This window comes from Leuresthes tenuis, unplaced genomic scaffold (genome assembly GCF_036924035.1).
Source record: "Leuresthes tenuis unplaced genomic scaffold, fLeuTen1.0.hap1 SCAF_22, whole genome shotgun sequence".
NCBI classification, from domain to species: Eukaryota; Metazoa; Chordata; class Actinopteri; order Atheriniformes; family Atherinopsidae; genus Leuresthes; species Leuresthes tenuis.
The window spans coordinates 1,735,592-1,751,295 of record NW_027325376.1 but is presented as its reverse complement, the minus strand read 5'-3'; the positions used below and the strand labels follow the sequence as shown (position 1 = coordinate 1,751,295).

General features: G+C 43.1%; 1 long non-coding RNA gene across 2 annotated transcripts; it reads right to left on the bottom strand.

Moving 5' to 3' along the window:
• Positions 1 to 1,241: 1,241 nt before the first annotated feature.
• LOC140282176 (uncharacterized) lies at positions 1,242 to 7,920 on the bottom strand. Of its 2 annotated transcripts, none has more exons than XR_011909818.1 (4): positions 7,815 to 7,920; positions 3,671 to 3,820; positions 2,498 to 2,597; positions 1,242 to 2,254 (listed from the first exon to the last, which is right to left on the bottom strand). It is a non-coding gene; the product is annotated as an uncharacterized lncRNA (long non-coding RNA). The 2 variants fall into 2 exon arrangements; XR_011909819.1 differs by having other exon boundaries at positions 1,242 to 2,237.
• Positions 7,921 to 15,704: the final 7,784 nt, after the last annotated feature.

Genomic DNA, 15,704 nt, shown 5'->3' with positions numbered 1-15,704 from the left:
TCCTGGGTTTATGCTGATCAGGTCCATCTCTGAATCTCAGAGCTGAATCCAACGCCTCACACTGAATCCTGGATATTCAGTTGTTAAAACACCAACATGGGCCATATTACAAGCACTTCTACAAGTTGTATGTTAAAACTGTGCATTAAATCCTCCTAAAAGGTCCAATACCCCCCCTGTACAGCTCATCCAGGACCTGCTCTGAGGTCTGCAGCATGTGGGCCAAAGCTGAGCTGGTGATCTCTGGCTGCTCTGTCTCACATCTGTTCTTAGATTTCCAGTAAATCAGGAGGTAATTTATCAATATGGATGCTTTCTGGTTTAGTCTGAGTCTTCCTAAAAGAGGAGTAGAACTCGTAAAGCTCAAAATGTTTCTGTTTCTGTATTTATCAGACGCTTTTATCCAAAGCGACTTACAAATGAAGATATAACAGCTCTATAAAAAGCTAACAATAAGCTACATAGAAGGAACCCAGGAGTCCGACTCTGTCAGAGGGGACAGAGTAGAGATAGGGTGCAGGCATAGAAGGAAGTGCAGAAAGATAAAGTGCAGAGATAGAGGGGGGAGGGAAGTACAAGGTAAGTGCTGGGATAGGAGATGCTCTCTGAAGAGCTGGGTTTTCAGGAGCTTCTTGAAGATAGACAGGGAAGCCCCTGTTCTGGTAGCGCTCGGTAGGTCATTCCACCATCGTGGGACGACACATGAACAGAGTTTGGATTGTCTTAGGCGTGGTGTAGGAGCTGCTAGACGACAATCCTGGGACCAACGGAGGGACCCAGTTGGGACAGAAGCCAAAATGAGGCTGGGCATGAAACAGAGAATCACTGCTTTGCTACATAAGTCCTCATAATGCTAACAGTCCTTGCTCACCGTGTCTGTGTCATGTGTCCTTGGATAGCTGCATGTCCTCATGTACCATGTTAAACTGCTGCATCCCTTTAGTGTCTGTTACAAAACTCGTATGTAAGGCAACACGCGGCCACCCTGAGTCCTGAGTAACCACATAAGGAGGATCTAACAACCTCAGGGTTTGATAATCACGTTAGAAATGGGACCGTCGGGTAGAAATGGGCTCTGCACTGTTCTGTGGTTCTCAAGGGTCTCCTCATATTGGATTACCCACACAGGGTCACACGGTGGTTACCTCACACTCTGTCACATTTACCACTTTCCAGAGAAGAAGGAGAAATCGGTTCGCTTGAAATCTGCTCGATCAAAATGAGCAGAAACAAGAACACGATTTAGTTTCTGCACAAAAGTCTTTGTTTTCAAACACAAAAGAACAAAGAAAGCAAACGATTTCAGCCCTCATAAGAAAATCAAACAGTTCCTCACAGTGCAAAGTGTGTGTGTGTGCGTGTGCACGTGCAGCAGTGACAGTTTGTGTTTGACAGTCCATGAATTTCACGGCTCAGTTTGGGGAAAGTAGATAACAACCAAACGATTAGGAGAAGCCAAGCGAGTATCAGAAAGGAGACTTATCTTAACCCTCTCAGGTCCATCCAGGCCTCAGGAATCCATCACTGCACCCAAACAGCTTTGGACCTGCTCCACAAATCATTTTACTCCAGCCAGTTGGGTTTCAAAGTAAAATCCTTTTAAATCCAGTAGGTTTTGGACCAACTTTCCCCTCTAAATGTGACCGATTCCTCAGAGATGCCATGCAGGAGGCCAGCATGAAGATCCAGAAGCTCTGAAGGAATTTAGTATCTTCTGAGCAACCAAAGATGGGTTAAAACTGCACCACATACCCCAGAGTTTTACCAACATGACATCAGACACATCCAGCCACAGTCTATTCCATCCGGCCGTCAGGGATGAACAGCAGTGAGCAGCCGGGCAGCTGCTCTGCTGGGAGCTTCTGTGAAGCTGGATGGAAAACATGGAGCCGAACACTGTGCTGCTCATCTCTGATCAGGTTCAGCTCCCTGAAGGAAAGCAGCACACGGACAGCTTGGGTTTCCAGGCCCTCTGCCCAGTCCAGAGAGAACTTCAGGAGGGTTTGATGCGCCTTTGTTAGTCTGTAAGGCTTCAAAGATATCACTGCTCCTGGTGGGACTCTCACAGGGTATTACAGGCTCTTTCAGCCCGGTTCACCTCATGGTGGCTGTTAAATCTCTTCCCTCTGTCCCTTCGTTATAAAACGTTATAAAACAGTGGAGTTCCTCTTCCTGTTTCTGCAGTTCCATCAGTCACATGCTGATATTTATGTTTCATCCTCCTCCTCAAAGACTTGCTGCAGACACACATTCACTGCAGAAGAGAAAAAAAATAATGATTTAATTAAACAATTAAACATCATTAGTTACTCTAAAAGACTTTAGTTTAGTTTTTTAAAATAAATTTCCTTCTATTTGCCATATTATATCCGTCAATTACAAAAACACTATTTTTCTACGTGTTAGTCGCTGATATAAAGACATACAAACATTGATGTATTAGCATTGAATGTCACTGCAGCTTTACGCCGTAACAGACAGAACACAGAAAACGTACCTGGTTAATATGATATCGCCCATTCTGTGGAGGAGAGCAGCTTTGAAACTCTGAGCTGAGCATTTAGCCGTCATATTCGGTGCTTCAGCACCAGAAGTTCCTATGTTAGAAAGAGATGAAGGAGCCAAGATCAGCTAACGTTAGCGCTGGCTAGCAGGGAGCATGATAAAAGATTTGTTGACGTATTGCATAAGCGATGTGAATAAGGATCATCCTGAATGGAAGCCCACATGGAGCTCGGATGCTTTGCAGCCAGCACCTAGAGGTTATCAGTGGTACTGCACCTGAAATGGACGGCGTTTCACCTGAAGTGAAGTTATCAGTTGAAACGGTAGTTGGTGCGGTTAGCTAAGCGTGCACAGACTCAGCAGCCTGCAGAAAGCGTTTAGTGAAACGTACCGACTTCTTGTTCAGGAGAAACGCCTTTCACTGATAAATATATCAAAGGGTTTCACTTGTTTTTAATGAGAGCTTTCCATGTGCATAAAAGCTAATTCTGAGTGGCTCTCCAGAAGTCCATCTTTTATATAAAGTTTATGAAGCATGGAGGAGATCATCAAAGACGATTCAAGATGCAAACGGGAAAGATTCTGAATCATTTCACCTGTGTCAAAAATCTGTTTTCTTTATGTTAATCGATAAAATAACTTAGAGGGAAAAGATGGAGTTTGGAAAACCAGTGAAACACACGGATAGTTAAGAGCTAAACCAGAAAACTACAAACTGATGCAACTTTTATTGCTAAGGATTGAGGCTTAGAGCCACTTTGGAGCCACGATTCAACACCCCCCACTGCAGATATTTCACACTCCACAGTGAGACCAGAACCAAAGTTAAGGACTCATTTAAGGAAGCAGGTTGGAGACCTGCGCTCACCGCACATAAAGGAGGATGCTGGTCAGAGTTCTTTGTGATCATGTCGGCATCATTTCACAGTAAAGCTGCTTCAGACACTTTTCTTCTCCTGATGGAACTTTTTCACTGTTCAGAAATGTGTTGGAAAATGTCTCCAAGTCTATTCTCTTTGTTTTATTAATAAAAAACATGCTGGAAGTACGTTAATCATGGATTATTACAAATACTTACAGAATAGGTACACAGTGTAGAGATAAAAGAGACGCTCAGGTAATCATTGTCCCCCCCCCTTCAGTTAACGAGTGTCAGCATTCTTACTTTCTTAAGGGCTGATCTAACTCCTCCTCTAAGGATCCTTCAGTTCAAGTCTTCTTCTGCATTTTCCTCCACGTCGTAGAAAATCTGCTGATGACGGGTCCCGGTGTGCGTCGGACTGCAGGTCGTCCACGGCAACACGCCTTCCCATCCCTGCAGAGATGAAGTAAGAGATGAAGTCACACAGCAGCTCTCTCCATCTTAAACACGCAGTAAACACACAGTAAACACAGAGTAAACACGCAGTAAACCCGCAGTAAACACGCAGTAAACACGCAGTAAACACGCAGTAAACACGCAGTAAACACGCAGTAAACACGCAGTAAACACGCAGTAAACACGCAGTAAACACGCAGTAAACACGCAGTAAACACGCAGTAAATACGCAGTAAATACGCAGTAAACACGCAGTAAACACGCAGTAAACACGCAGTAAACACGCAGTAAACACGCAGTAAACACGCAGTAAACACGCAGTAAACACGCAGTAAACACGCAGTAAACACGCAGTAAACACAGAGTAAACACACAGTAAACACACAGTAAACACACAGTAAACACACAGTAAACACACAGTAAACACACAGTAAACACACAGTAAACACACAGTAAACACACAGTAAACACACAGTAAACACACAGTAAACACACAGTAAACACACAGTAAACACACAGTAAACACACAGTAAATACACAGTAAATACACAGTAAATACACAGTAAATACACAGTAAATACACAGTAAATACACAGTAAATACACAGTAAATACACAGTAAATACACAGTAAACACACATTAAACACGCATTAAACACACAGTAAACACGCAGTAAATACACATTAAACACGCATTAAACACACAGTAAACACGCAGTAAATACACAGTAAATACACAGTAAACACACAGTAAATACACAGTAAACACACAGTAAACACACAGTAAACACACAGTAAACACACAGTAAACACACAGTAAACACACAGTAAATACACAGTAAATACACAGTAAATACACAGTAAATACACAGTAAACACACAGTAAATACACAGTAAATACACTGAAGTCTCAACTTCAAAGTGCCGCAGCCTGTAAAACTCGCTGTAGTTCACTGTTAACCTCTTTCTTTCTGCATTTTAGGCAGCCACAGCTGCTCTGCATATCTTATCGATGGAGGTACAACCACAAGCGTGGGTGCAGCTGCAGAGAGCAACAGGAAGTCAGCAAACTTTGAGCTTCCTGCGGAAACACTCTGAGCTGCGCGGTTACTGTAGCGCTCAGCCTCCTCTGGTCTTAGGGATGAACAGCTAAACTGTGACAGCTGCTGTTTTAACTCATCTGCCGTCTGAGAACATGATAAGAGTTTACCGCAGAACAGAAGGCGCAAAGTGGTTCGAGAGGAGCCGTGCAACGATTTTAGATCCACGCGATGACGAGAAAGATGAGAAAAATGAGTTTAAAAATAAAATTAAAGTTCTGACACGACTTGGAAAGGGAAAAGTACCACAGAGATGCAAAGAGCTACAAAACAACTGCAAAACTGCACAAAAGGTTCACTTCAGGCACGAAAGACCGCTGCTGAGACGCCCAATGAGCGAATAAAAAGTAAATAACCAGACAAAAAACTACTGAAAAGTATCAAATTATTCAAATAAAGATGTGACACGGGAAAAAAAGACAAAACAGTAGCAAGAGACGATCCAAGAAGACACAAAACTACTAAAAAAAGCCAAAAAACGACAAAAAAACATCAATACGATAAAGTTGGGCTTCTGTGGAAATAAAGCATCATGCAATGATTTTCAAATCCCTTAAAACAAGATCGTATTCAGAAAAGAATGTGAAACATTTTACTGTTGGATCAGAAATATTCACTCATCTTTAATCTGATGGCAGCAACGTCTGAAACGCTGCAACAAGGCTGGAGCAACATGCTAATTAGCTTCATTAGCTTCATTAGCATCATTAGCTTCATTAGCATCAGTCAGGAAACCCACGGCTTATAAAAAGAGCATTAATGCCTCTGGAACCGGAGACCTGCACATCTGGAAGGCTCCATCACTATGAACAGATGTTAGAGCAACATCTGCTCCCTTCTCCAGGGAAGGCCTGAAATATTTCAGCAAAGTCAGACCACATCCTGGACGCCACGGGGCGGTCGGACGCCACGGGGCGGTCAGGTCGGACCCCACGGGGCGGTCGGACCCCACGGGGCGGTCAGGTCGGACCCCACAGGGCGGTCAGGTCGGACCCCACAGGGCGGTTGGACACCACGGGGCGGTCAGGTCGGACGCCACGGGGCGGTCAGGTCGGACCCCACGGGGCGGTCAGGTCGGACGCCACAGGGCGGTCGGACGCCACAGGGCGGTCGGACCCAACAGGGCGGTCGGACGCCACAGGGCGGTCGGACCCAACAGGGCGGTCAGGTCAGACCCCACGGGGCGGTCAGGTCGGACGCCACAGGGCGGTCGGACCCAACAGGGCGGTCAGGTCGGACCCCACGGGGCGGTCAGGTCGGACGCCACGGGGCGGTCAGGTCGGACGCCACGGGGCGGTCGGACCCAACAGGGCGGTCAGGTCGGACGCCACGGGGCGGTCAGGTCGGACGCCACGGGGCGGTCGGACACCATCGAGCAGATGCTGAATCCTGGAGGCTTCCTCCGGGCCTCTTCCTCCAAACGGGCCCCCATCGCTCAGCCTCCTGTCCCTGAGCATGAAATGCGTCACGTGTTCATTTATCAGAGAACAAACTCGGCCTTTTCCTGCTTCTATCAGCTGCAGAAACATCAGAGTGGAGCTCACTGTGAACTGGACTCAGGTTTTCCTGCTTCTATCAGCTCTGATTGATGGAGTCGAAGAGCAGGAACCAGCAAACCTTTGAGCTTCAGTAAAAACTGAATAAAGTCAACACTTCATCATATTTTGGGCTCTAAGTTCCATAAGAATCCACTCAAAGTGCTGCAGCTTCCTTTTTCAACGCGTTTGATGCAGAAACATCAGAGTGGAGCTCGCTGTGAACTGGACTCAGGTTTTCCTGCTTCTGTCATCCTCCAACAGGGTGGAACAAACATCTGGAGGAACAGAACCGAAGCGTTAAATGAACCAAACTCCCCTCAGAGAAGCCTTCATGGTGTGCAGCATTTAACCGCTGGAAGTTCTTCCTTTTTTATGAGTTCTGTTGAAATGAGGAAGTGTGTTCCTCAGACTTTCTCTCTGGGTGTTTTCCAACCTCTGCTTTCGGTGAAATTAACTCTGGTGCGATCCCAACAAGCAGAACTCAGTTTGAGCTTAATGTTGCGTAACGTGACGCTTCACAGTTTGGTTCAAATGTCAGAACCGGCTCCTCCCAGCAGAGCTTCATTAGTTTCTAACAGTCCTGCAGCTTATTGAAATCCAATGCACAGCTCAGGAAGTTCCATCAATAAAATGGACCCAGGAGCTCTGGTTTGGTCCGGATGAGGAAGCTGATCCACAGACGGGAGCTCCGCCTCAAACAAGCTTTTTCATTTCAGGGGATTTCAAGAGCAAAAAGCACCAAACTCTGTTCTCCAACCAGCAGCCGTCTGGCTCTAAGGCAGGTTACGTGGTTCCTGTGCAGCCGTGCACGCACTCCCGTGCACACACAGCCGTGCACACACAGCCGTGCACACACAGCCGTGCACGTTCCCTCCCTTTCAGAGGCTGCAGTGAAGCTGCTCATGCACGGGCTGGTTAACCACCCGGTTTACGCCGTGTGGAATGAGCTGAGATAACAGCCAGAGCAGCTCAGAGCAGCTCAGAGCAGCTGGAGCTCTCCTGAGTCATCTGATCTTTGCTGCTGGGAGCTTGTCCTTTATGCCTGATCATGGGAGGGTTCAGATTAACTGGATCTGTGTGCAACAGCAGCTCATATCTGTGACATGAAAACCTGAATCAAACTAAACATTTCTGTGATAACAAAATAACACAAAGCAAACCTTATCTTAAAAAGGACACAAAATGGCCTCAAACACACAAAGTAGATCCATAAGAACCACAAGAAGACCCCAAACCAGAGGAAAACCTGTCAGGCACAGCTTTAAGGCCTGTTCCTTCCCTCTCAGTCCTCTCTGCGCGCAGATCACCTCCACAGCTAAACCATCAACTTTACAAACGATGAAATGTGACTCACTCACGGCGTGGTGACAGGCAGGAAGACGAGCTCGCTCTCACCGGCTCTTCCTGTCTGCTTGGAGCGCGAGCGGACGGCTCTGTCTCCGCTGTCCTCGCGCTCAGAGGCGGATGTTGCGCCTCTGAGCCAGACGCGAGCTCACATGATCTGACGTGGGTGCTTTCAGCTTGTAGAGTCCAAACTCGAGTCGCTTCCGGCGCTGCTGCTGCTGTGAGCGGGAGCGTGTGCGTGTGCGTGTGCGTGATCATGTCACCATTCGGGAGATGTGCGCAGTTTCTGCGGAAATGAAGGTTGAGTTCAGTGCAGAGCCGCTGCAGGCTGCTTCTGACACGCTGAGGGGATAAAACTCCGTTTATTCAACCATCAGACCCTGAACTGCTGCTGAAACATCTGAACATGAGGATTTACTGAGTTCAGTTCTGCTTCTGTGTTTCACATCAACCCATCAGTGCTGGTTTTATTTCATCTCTGATGCAGCCTGTAAATTAAACTAATTCTCCATTTTACTGTTGAATTAGATGAAACTGAACGGCGTAGAGCACCAGCTCCTCTCTGCAGAGTCTGTTTTTCTGTAAATTCAGTCCATTTATAGCTGTGGTTTTAAAGTGTGTTGGTCTTTGCTGATGTTGCTTCTTTTTATGGTTTCTTCTCTTTTTTCTTTTTCTTTGCTTTAGACTGTAACTTAGTTCGTTCTCCGTTCAGTTTATAATGAAAATAAATGAATAAATAAAGTTTTTGTAGCTTGAGCTCCACGCCCATGAGCACGTGAGTGACCCTGAGGAGGAAGTCTTTGTCGGTTGGGTGAGGTGACCCTGCCCCCACCTTTAGCTCCGCCCCTACCACAGAAAATAGGTCGGTTTAAAGATGTCTGGTAAATTTCAGCAGATACTGCATCCAGACCTCATGTGTCCGGTTCATTTGTATGTAAATATGAACTGACATGTCCGCCTGTTTTGCAGCAGAGTTTCTGTCTCGGATTAGAGTTCAAAGGTCAAATTTCCCTCCCGACTGAACCTTAACTTGGCCAACTATAACCTATCTCTGAGCCACAGCAGTTACCTTCATCATAGCCTGTGAACTGTCTGTTGATCCTTTGCTGCAGTTTTCTCTGATCTGAACTGATAATCCGTGAGATTAAAGACATTCACTCAGACAGACTGTTGACTTTTTTCTGTTTGAACTGTAACTCACATGAAATCCGGCTCTAAACAGAACAAAGTCTCAGAACACCAGCAGCGCTCTTTCATATCGTAGTTCGGGCTGATTTTATCAGCAGTTACTGACATTAATTCAGACCACTTATATTTTCTTAGCTCTTCTATTTGCAGGATTATTTTAACATACTTCATCCAAGCAGGTTGTCTGGATGGTTTGGTTTGACTGCTTAGAAAGTTACGGACGGATTTAAACATGGCGCCTCCACCCGGACGAACTACAGAATAATTCTCATGTTTTTGTCTTTACAAAGAGACATTGAATAGAAAGAAGTAACATTAATTATCTTCTTACAGGACATTAAAGCAGCACACTGAACGCTGACTTTTTGTCACACGGTGACACTTTATTTAAACTTTGGCCAAAAAAAGAAATAAGACAAGTTGTTGTTTCATGTTGTGGAAAGTAGCCGAAAAGATTCAGTGGAAAAGGTCAAAAGTTCAGTGGAAAAGGTCAAAAGATTCAGTGGAAAAGGTCAAAAGTTCAGTGGAAAGTAGCCGAAAAGATTCAGTGGAAAAGGTCAAAAGTTCAGTGGAAAGTAGCCGAAATATTCTTTAAGGCCAATGAGGCTCATTATCTGTAGAACTTGACTGTGGACACATTTGTGTGTATTCACATGGTCACGATGCCACATGTGATGCACGACATGCCTTTAACCAGCACCCCACCCCCCCACTCAGATCTGGTCACCATAGATTTAGTTCATCCATTGCAAACAACAAAAACAAACTTTTCCTTCCTCTTGCTACTTCCCTTTTTCAGGTAAAAAACCATCTGCCCACCCCAGTGCATGCTGGTCCTAATCCTGCCAACCGTCTTATGTGGAAAGTTGCTTTTAGCATCAAATGTCCCACAAAATGAATCCAGTAAACTTAACTAAATTAATAACAGGGTGATTTTCTCAAAACAAACCTCTTAAATAACAAAGACATAAAACAAAGAGCGGTTATTAACAGCAAGAACCCGTTTATATATATATATTAAATATGTTCTGTTTTCACTGACTTTGCAGATTTCTGTCAGGTTTCCTGCCCCAAACACTCTGATCAGCTGCTTTGTTTGCAGCTGCAGTTAGCCGTCCACAGGGTGGCGCTGTTGTTCCACCAGTCTTATGCAGAAACTGGATGCCTCATCATTAAGGGTAACCTGCTGAAATTACCGGAAGAATTCAAATGAAACATTTTATAAATATGGAGGCGGTGAAAGAGGTCAGAGTTGAGCTTCCTCAGAAGATCACCTGAAACTAAACGATCATTTGGTGATCAGGAAGAAGCAAAAAGCTTTTCCCACATCTTTGATTTTATCAAAATCTGACACATTGTAAGAAGAAGTGCAAAAGGTCCCCTGACCAGACGCCATTTCATTTTATTTTAAAGGCTTGTTAATTGTTTTAAAGCGAATAAGAATCTGAAGAAAAGCTGTAAAGTAAATCCAGCAGAAGTAAGCTGACACACACTCTTCCCTCGGTATGAATGGAGTCCCTGTGGTGAATGAAATGAATGAAACAGCCGGCAGCCTCGATACTCGGCTCAATAAAAGCCTTGTCCTGCCATGTGAGTTGTGTTATTTTCTCTCAGGGACATAAACTATGTTTTATTGTTTCCACTTCATTGTTGGCCTGTGAGGCCGGGATACTTCTCATCGTGAGGTTTTTCATTTAACGTCCTTTCTTCTCATAAAGCTGTGTGTAATATCCAGTAATATGGAGTTCAGCCTCCTATCTATGCAAATTAAGCTTATTTAATCTTGTTATTTTGGTCTCCTCATATCTGATAAATGGTCAGTTTGTATATTTGAGTATCACTGAGTAATAATTATTTCTGTATACATGTGAATAAATTATTTATCAGTCTTATAATTGTTCATTTAGTAGTTGTTACCTTTATAAAAACAGAAAATGATACATTTGCTAGTATAAAAGCTGATTTAAACACTCTTACCCCTGATCTCTGCGTCCTAAAATATCATCCATACAACTTTACTCTTTGTAGGTGCAACTGAAGCTGTTGGCTAAAATGAAAAACCATGAAATATGGAATAAATATGGAAAATAAAGTCTTAAATATGCCCAATAATATCCCCCTGCTGTGTTTGTTCATGCATGAAATTCAAACTATATGAGACATCTAGTGGTCATAAGAGTTACTGCAGCTGAAGTGTGACAATAGCCTTGTATAAAGAATGTATTTTTGTACTAACCATGTCTTTTTGGACCCTTAACATGTATTTTTTTCACTTCCTGTTTGGATTCAGACAATAATATTCCTCAGAGTGAACCAAGTTGTGTTTTACTAAAGTATTTTTATTGACCGAATGTAACTTGGTGTCTCTCAAAGCCAATGATGCCTCCTGGGTAGGACGATTCCTTCTAAGTCAAGTCCTTCTTAGGCTAAGACTTAGGCTAACTTGTATGTGAAAGTACAAAAGTTTACATGTTAAACATCTGTTAGCTGTTCACCTAACAGCTGTTTATACTTTGCTGTTCTTTGATGGAGCAACAACTTTATTATGACATCAAATATAGTAAAAACTAACTCGGCTACATTCAATTCAATTAATTCCAATGATACTTTATTAATCCTCAAATTATAATTAAAGATTTGTCATACTTATAGATAGACTAAACTAAATATAAACCAGCTGACAAACATGCAGAAAGCTGAAGTGCAGCAGAGAGGAAGGTGTGGTGGGAACCTTCAGAGGTCTCCATCAGTGGGTTGGGCTGTTGTTTCTGTAGCTTAGCAACAGCTCAGCTGATGATGTCAGCAGGTGACTCAGGTGAACTCTCAGCAGACAACATGGACAGAAACTTACAGCCAGCAGTTCAACATCTGGGCTGCTGTTGTTAACCAGCTCTGTGATCCTCCTCCTTTACTGTTAGCGCTCTGTCTGCAGTCTCTGTCTGCCCGGATAGTCTTAAAGCTGAGCAGAGAGCTGTTAGAGTTGTTCCTGCAGCCAGGTCCAGGATTCCACCATCTGTTGTCAACCAGCTCTGTGATCCTCCTCCTTTACTGTTAGCGCTCTGTCTGCAGTCTCTGTCTGCCCGGATAGTCTTAAAGCTGAGCAAAGAGCTGTTAGAGTTGTTCCTGCAGCCAGGTCCAGGATTCCACCATCTGTTGTTAAACAGCTCTGTGATCCTCCTCCTTTACTGTTAGCGCTCTGTCTGCAGTCTCTGTCTGCCCGGATAGTCTTAAAGCTGAGCAAAGAGCTGTTAGAGTTGTTCCTGCAGCCAGGTCCAGGATTCCACCATCTGTTGTTAACCAGCTCTGTGATCCTCCTCCTTTACTGTTAGCGCTCTGTCTGCAGTCTCTGTCTGCCCGGATAGTCTTAAAGCTGAGCAGAGAGCTGTTAGAGTTGTTCCTGCAGCCAGGTCCAGGATTCCACCATCTGTTGTTAACCAGCTCTGTGATCCTCCTCCTTTACTGTTAGTGCTCTGTCTGCAGTCTCTGTCTGCCCAGATAGTCTTAAAGCTGAGCAGAGAGCTGTTAGAGCTGTTCCTGCAGCCAGGTCTCTGCCTGATATTCCTGCTGTGTCCTCATCAGAGCTCCAAGCTCGTCCATTTTATCTCACATTTCCACTCCAACAGGTTCGTGTTGCCACGGTTACGCATCGTAACAGATGTTAAGAATTAATAATAATAATAATAATAATACATTTTATTTATAGGCGCCTTTCTGGACCCTCAAGGTCACCGAACATAGGTTAAAAACAATGTAACACAAGCAATAATATTAAAATTGCCGAATTAGAATATTAAAATATTAAAAATATATACAATATTAGAATTGCCGGATTTACCAGCAGAAGTTCTAGAAAATCTCAAGAAGAAGCAAAGCTGCTGCTGAATTTATCAACCAAACAGCGAGCAGGTGGCTAAAGGAGCATTCAGCTAATCTGTTGTAGTTACTTATGATTCTAGATGTTAAAGAGTTTCAACTCTTCATCACCTGAATTTCTTTTGCTTCCAGCAGCTCTTCCACTTTGTGTGTTTTTACGAAACTGCGAATAATAAAAGTTTGAAATATCTGCCTTTAAAAGCATTTTTTAAACATTTAAACAAATGTGTGTCTTCAAAGTGTATTTTCATTATAATCTCTATATGAAGTCTTCCTTATTTATGACTTTTACTGTATTTTATCTCTCTTTCTACAGATGTTGGATGTTTTTTATGACTAAAAGCTCAGAAGCTGAGTGCTCAGTTTCATATCAGTTAAACTGCTGCAGGTAAGGAAAGCATTGAAGGGTTATATGTCCTGATGACACAACACCACTATGCCGATCCAGCTGTAGCTTATTTATAAAAGACGAGTTAACATTTGTGTGGCAGGAAGTGTGTTCTGGCTGATGTGTGTTTGTCCATGTGTGTGTTTATCTTATCTGTCATCAGGCTGCAATCTCTGAAGGTGTCGACACATTCAAAACACACCCGCAGGTGCTATCATTTGTGGAAATGTTAAATGTTTCTGACAAAAGGTCACAAATTTGGTTTCCACCGAGATACAACGACATGTGAGGAGGAGTACGTGCTGGCCGGTTAAAAAAGCAGGTGTGTGTTTGCACACAGTTAACATTCTCCGGAAGATTATTGGACTTTTCCTGCAGCCTGAAACGCTTCATCAAAGCGTGAAAACATTCACTGCTTGTTGTAAAATTAAGTTAATCTTAACCAAATGTTGAGCAGCATCTGTTGTCCATAAAACAAGTGTCTCTTTTGACCTTTTTATGGTTCTTTTTGAGCTTTTTTAGGGTCATTTCCCATCTTTCGCAGTTATTTTTTGTCTCTAAGTTGTCATTTCCTTTCTTTTATGTTGTTTTTAGTGCTATTATATGTTTGTGGCTATTTTGTGTCTAAGTTATGTTGTTTTTTTATGGTGTGTGTCTTTTCATAGGGATTGTGTGTCTTTTAAGTGTCATTTAAGTTGTCATTTTGAGTCTTTCCGAGCAACTTTTGGGTCACTTTGTGGGCGTCATTTTGTTTCTCTGGGTTAACTTTTTGTATCTTTGGGTTTTGGTTTGTGTCTTTTTAGATTAATCAAACATTTCTCCTTTTTTTAAGGCAATTTATGTGCCTCTGTGCTTTATTTGTGTCCCCTCTTGGTCATTTGGAGGCTTTGTGTAGCTGTTTTATTCTGTGATTTTTCCAGTTTTCTGATCCAAACATTGGGCCCTTGATATTTAGGCCCCATGCACTGTTGCCCTGTTCAGTCATACATTCTGAACAGCTAAATACATTTCTCTGTGCTGTTGTATGATATGATCATATAATAAAAAGAAACTTCTGTCCTGCTCAGTTGTACTTTGAACAGGCTAGCAGGATGCTAACATGCTAAACACAGTCAGAGTGAAGCTAAATTAGAGGAACAACAGAAGCTGACAACATAAAATGACACTGGGTGGTGTTATCTCATGTGAAGACATGTCTGTACAAGCCTCCAAATTTGTAATGAAAAATTAAACATTCCCTCAAACACGTTAACACGTTAGCATTAGCATGGCATCAAAAGGAGCTAACTGACAACATGCTAACTAGCGAGTGAACTATGAGCAGAAACTCAGGGGTGCTGCAGACTCAGAAAGATCTAATAGATGTTATGCAAGTTGGAAAACATCCAACTATTCAATCTGTTTTTCTTACAGTGTGAAAACCGTTCGCTACCACAGGAACGAAGCCTTTAGCTTCTCACAGCTCCAGCTCCAGCTTTTTATGACACAACACTATGAATGTTCCCCAAGAGAAAAAGCGGCAAGCGGAAATTATCACTGCTTATGATCATTACCAGATGGACAACGTTCAATAGAACTTGAACAGACAAACTCTGCTTTAGTATAAACTGACTCCGTCTTCTTTCTCTTAAAAACCATCAGGAGTGGTTTGAAATCAGCCCTTTGTGTAGAGACCTGAGGACTGAAGACATATGATCCACTTCTCTGGTCTTAACCAGCTGCTTTTTAGACAGACCAGGAAATACACTGCGACATCAATCAAGTCTACTGAAGATAAATGCACAAAGCAGCTTTTCTAAATCACTCTGACACATTAGTTCTTTAAGCCTTGAGAAATTCTTCAGCTGAATTCTCATAACTGACTTGATCTGGCTGCTGAAGTTCAGGTCTGAGTCCATAATAACACCCAGATTTCTGGCCTGGTTTGAAATTTTAAACATTGCAGACTGAAGCTGGACTCTCTGCTGCTTTGGCTCCAAAGACAAAGACCTCTGTTTTGTTTGTGTTTAACTAAAGGAAATTCTGGATCATCCAGTTGTTTATTGGGTTTTTATGTGATCACATTTTTTTTTTATTAATTGAAGAACTCAGAGTAAACATGGTACAGAACATATTTTGTATTACGCAGACAACCAGTTGTTTATTGTTAAAGTGTTTGTGAGCGATTATAATTCCTGGGTGGTATCGGGATAAAGTGTGTGGCAACATATTTAGAAAGAAACTCCACATGACATTTTTTTCTTGTCAGATGAGTTATTTCCAACTTAGACAAAGAAGTCTGTCATTTAAATTAGATTAAAATCCATTACATTCGCCCTTGCACTGCCTCTGTCGATCAGTGTTCCAACATCTGAGACACCATTGACGTATAATTAGGCAGCTCTCACTGAGACAACGCACAACCTCATTCAAAATGAATTAGTGGCGAGACGTTGATGCCTGAAACGCATC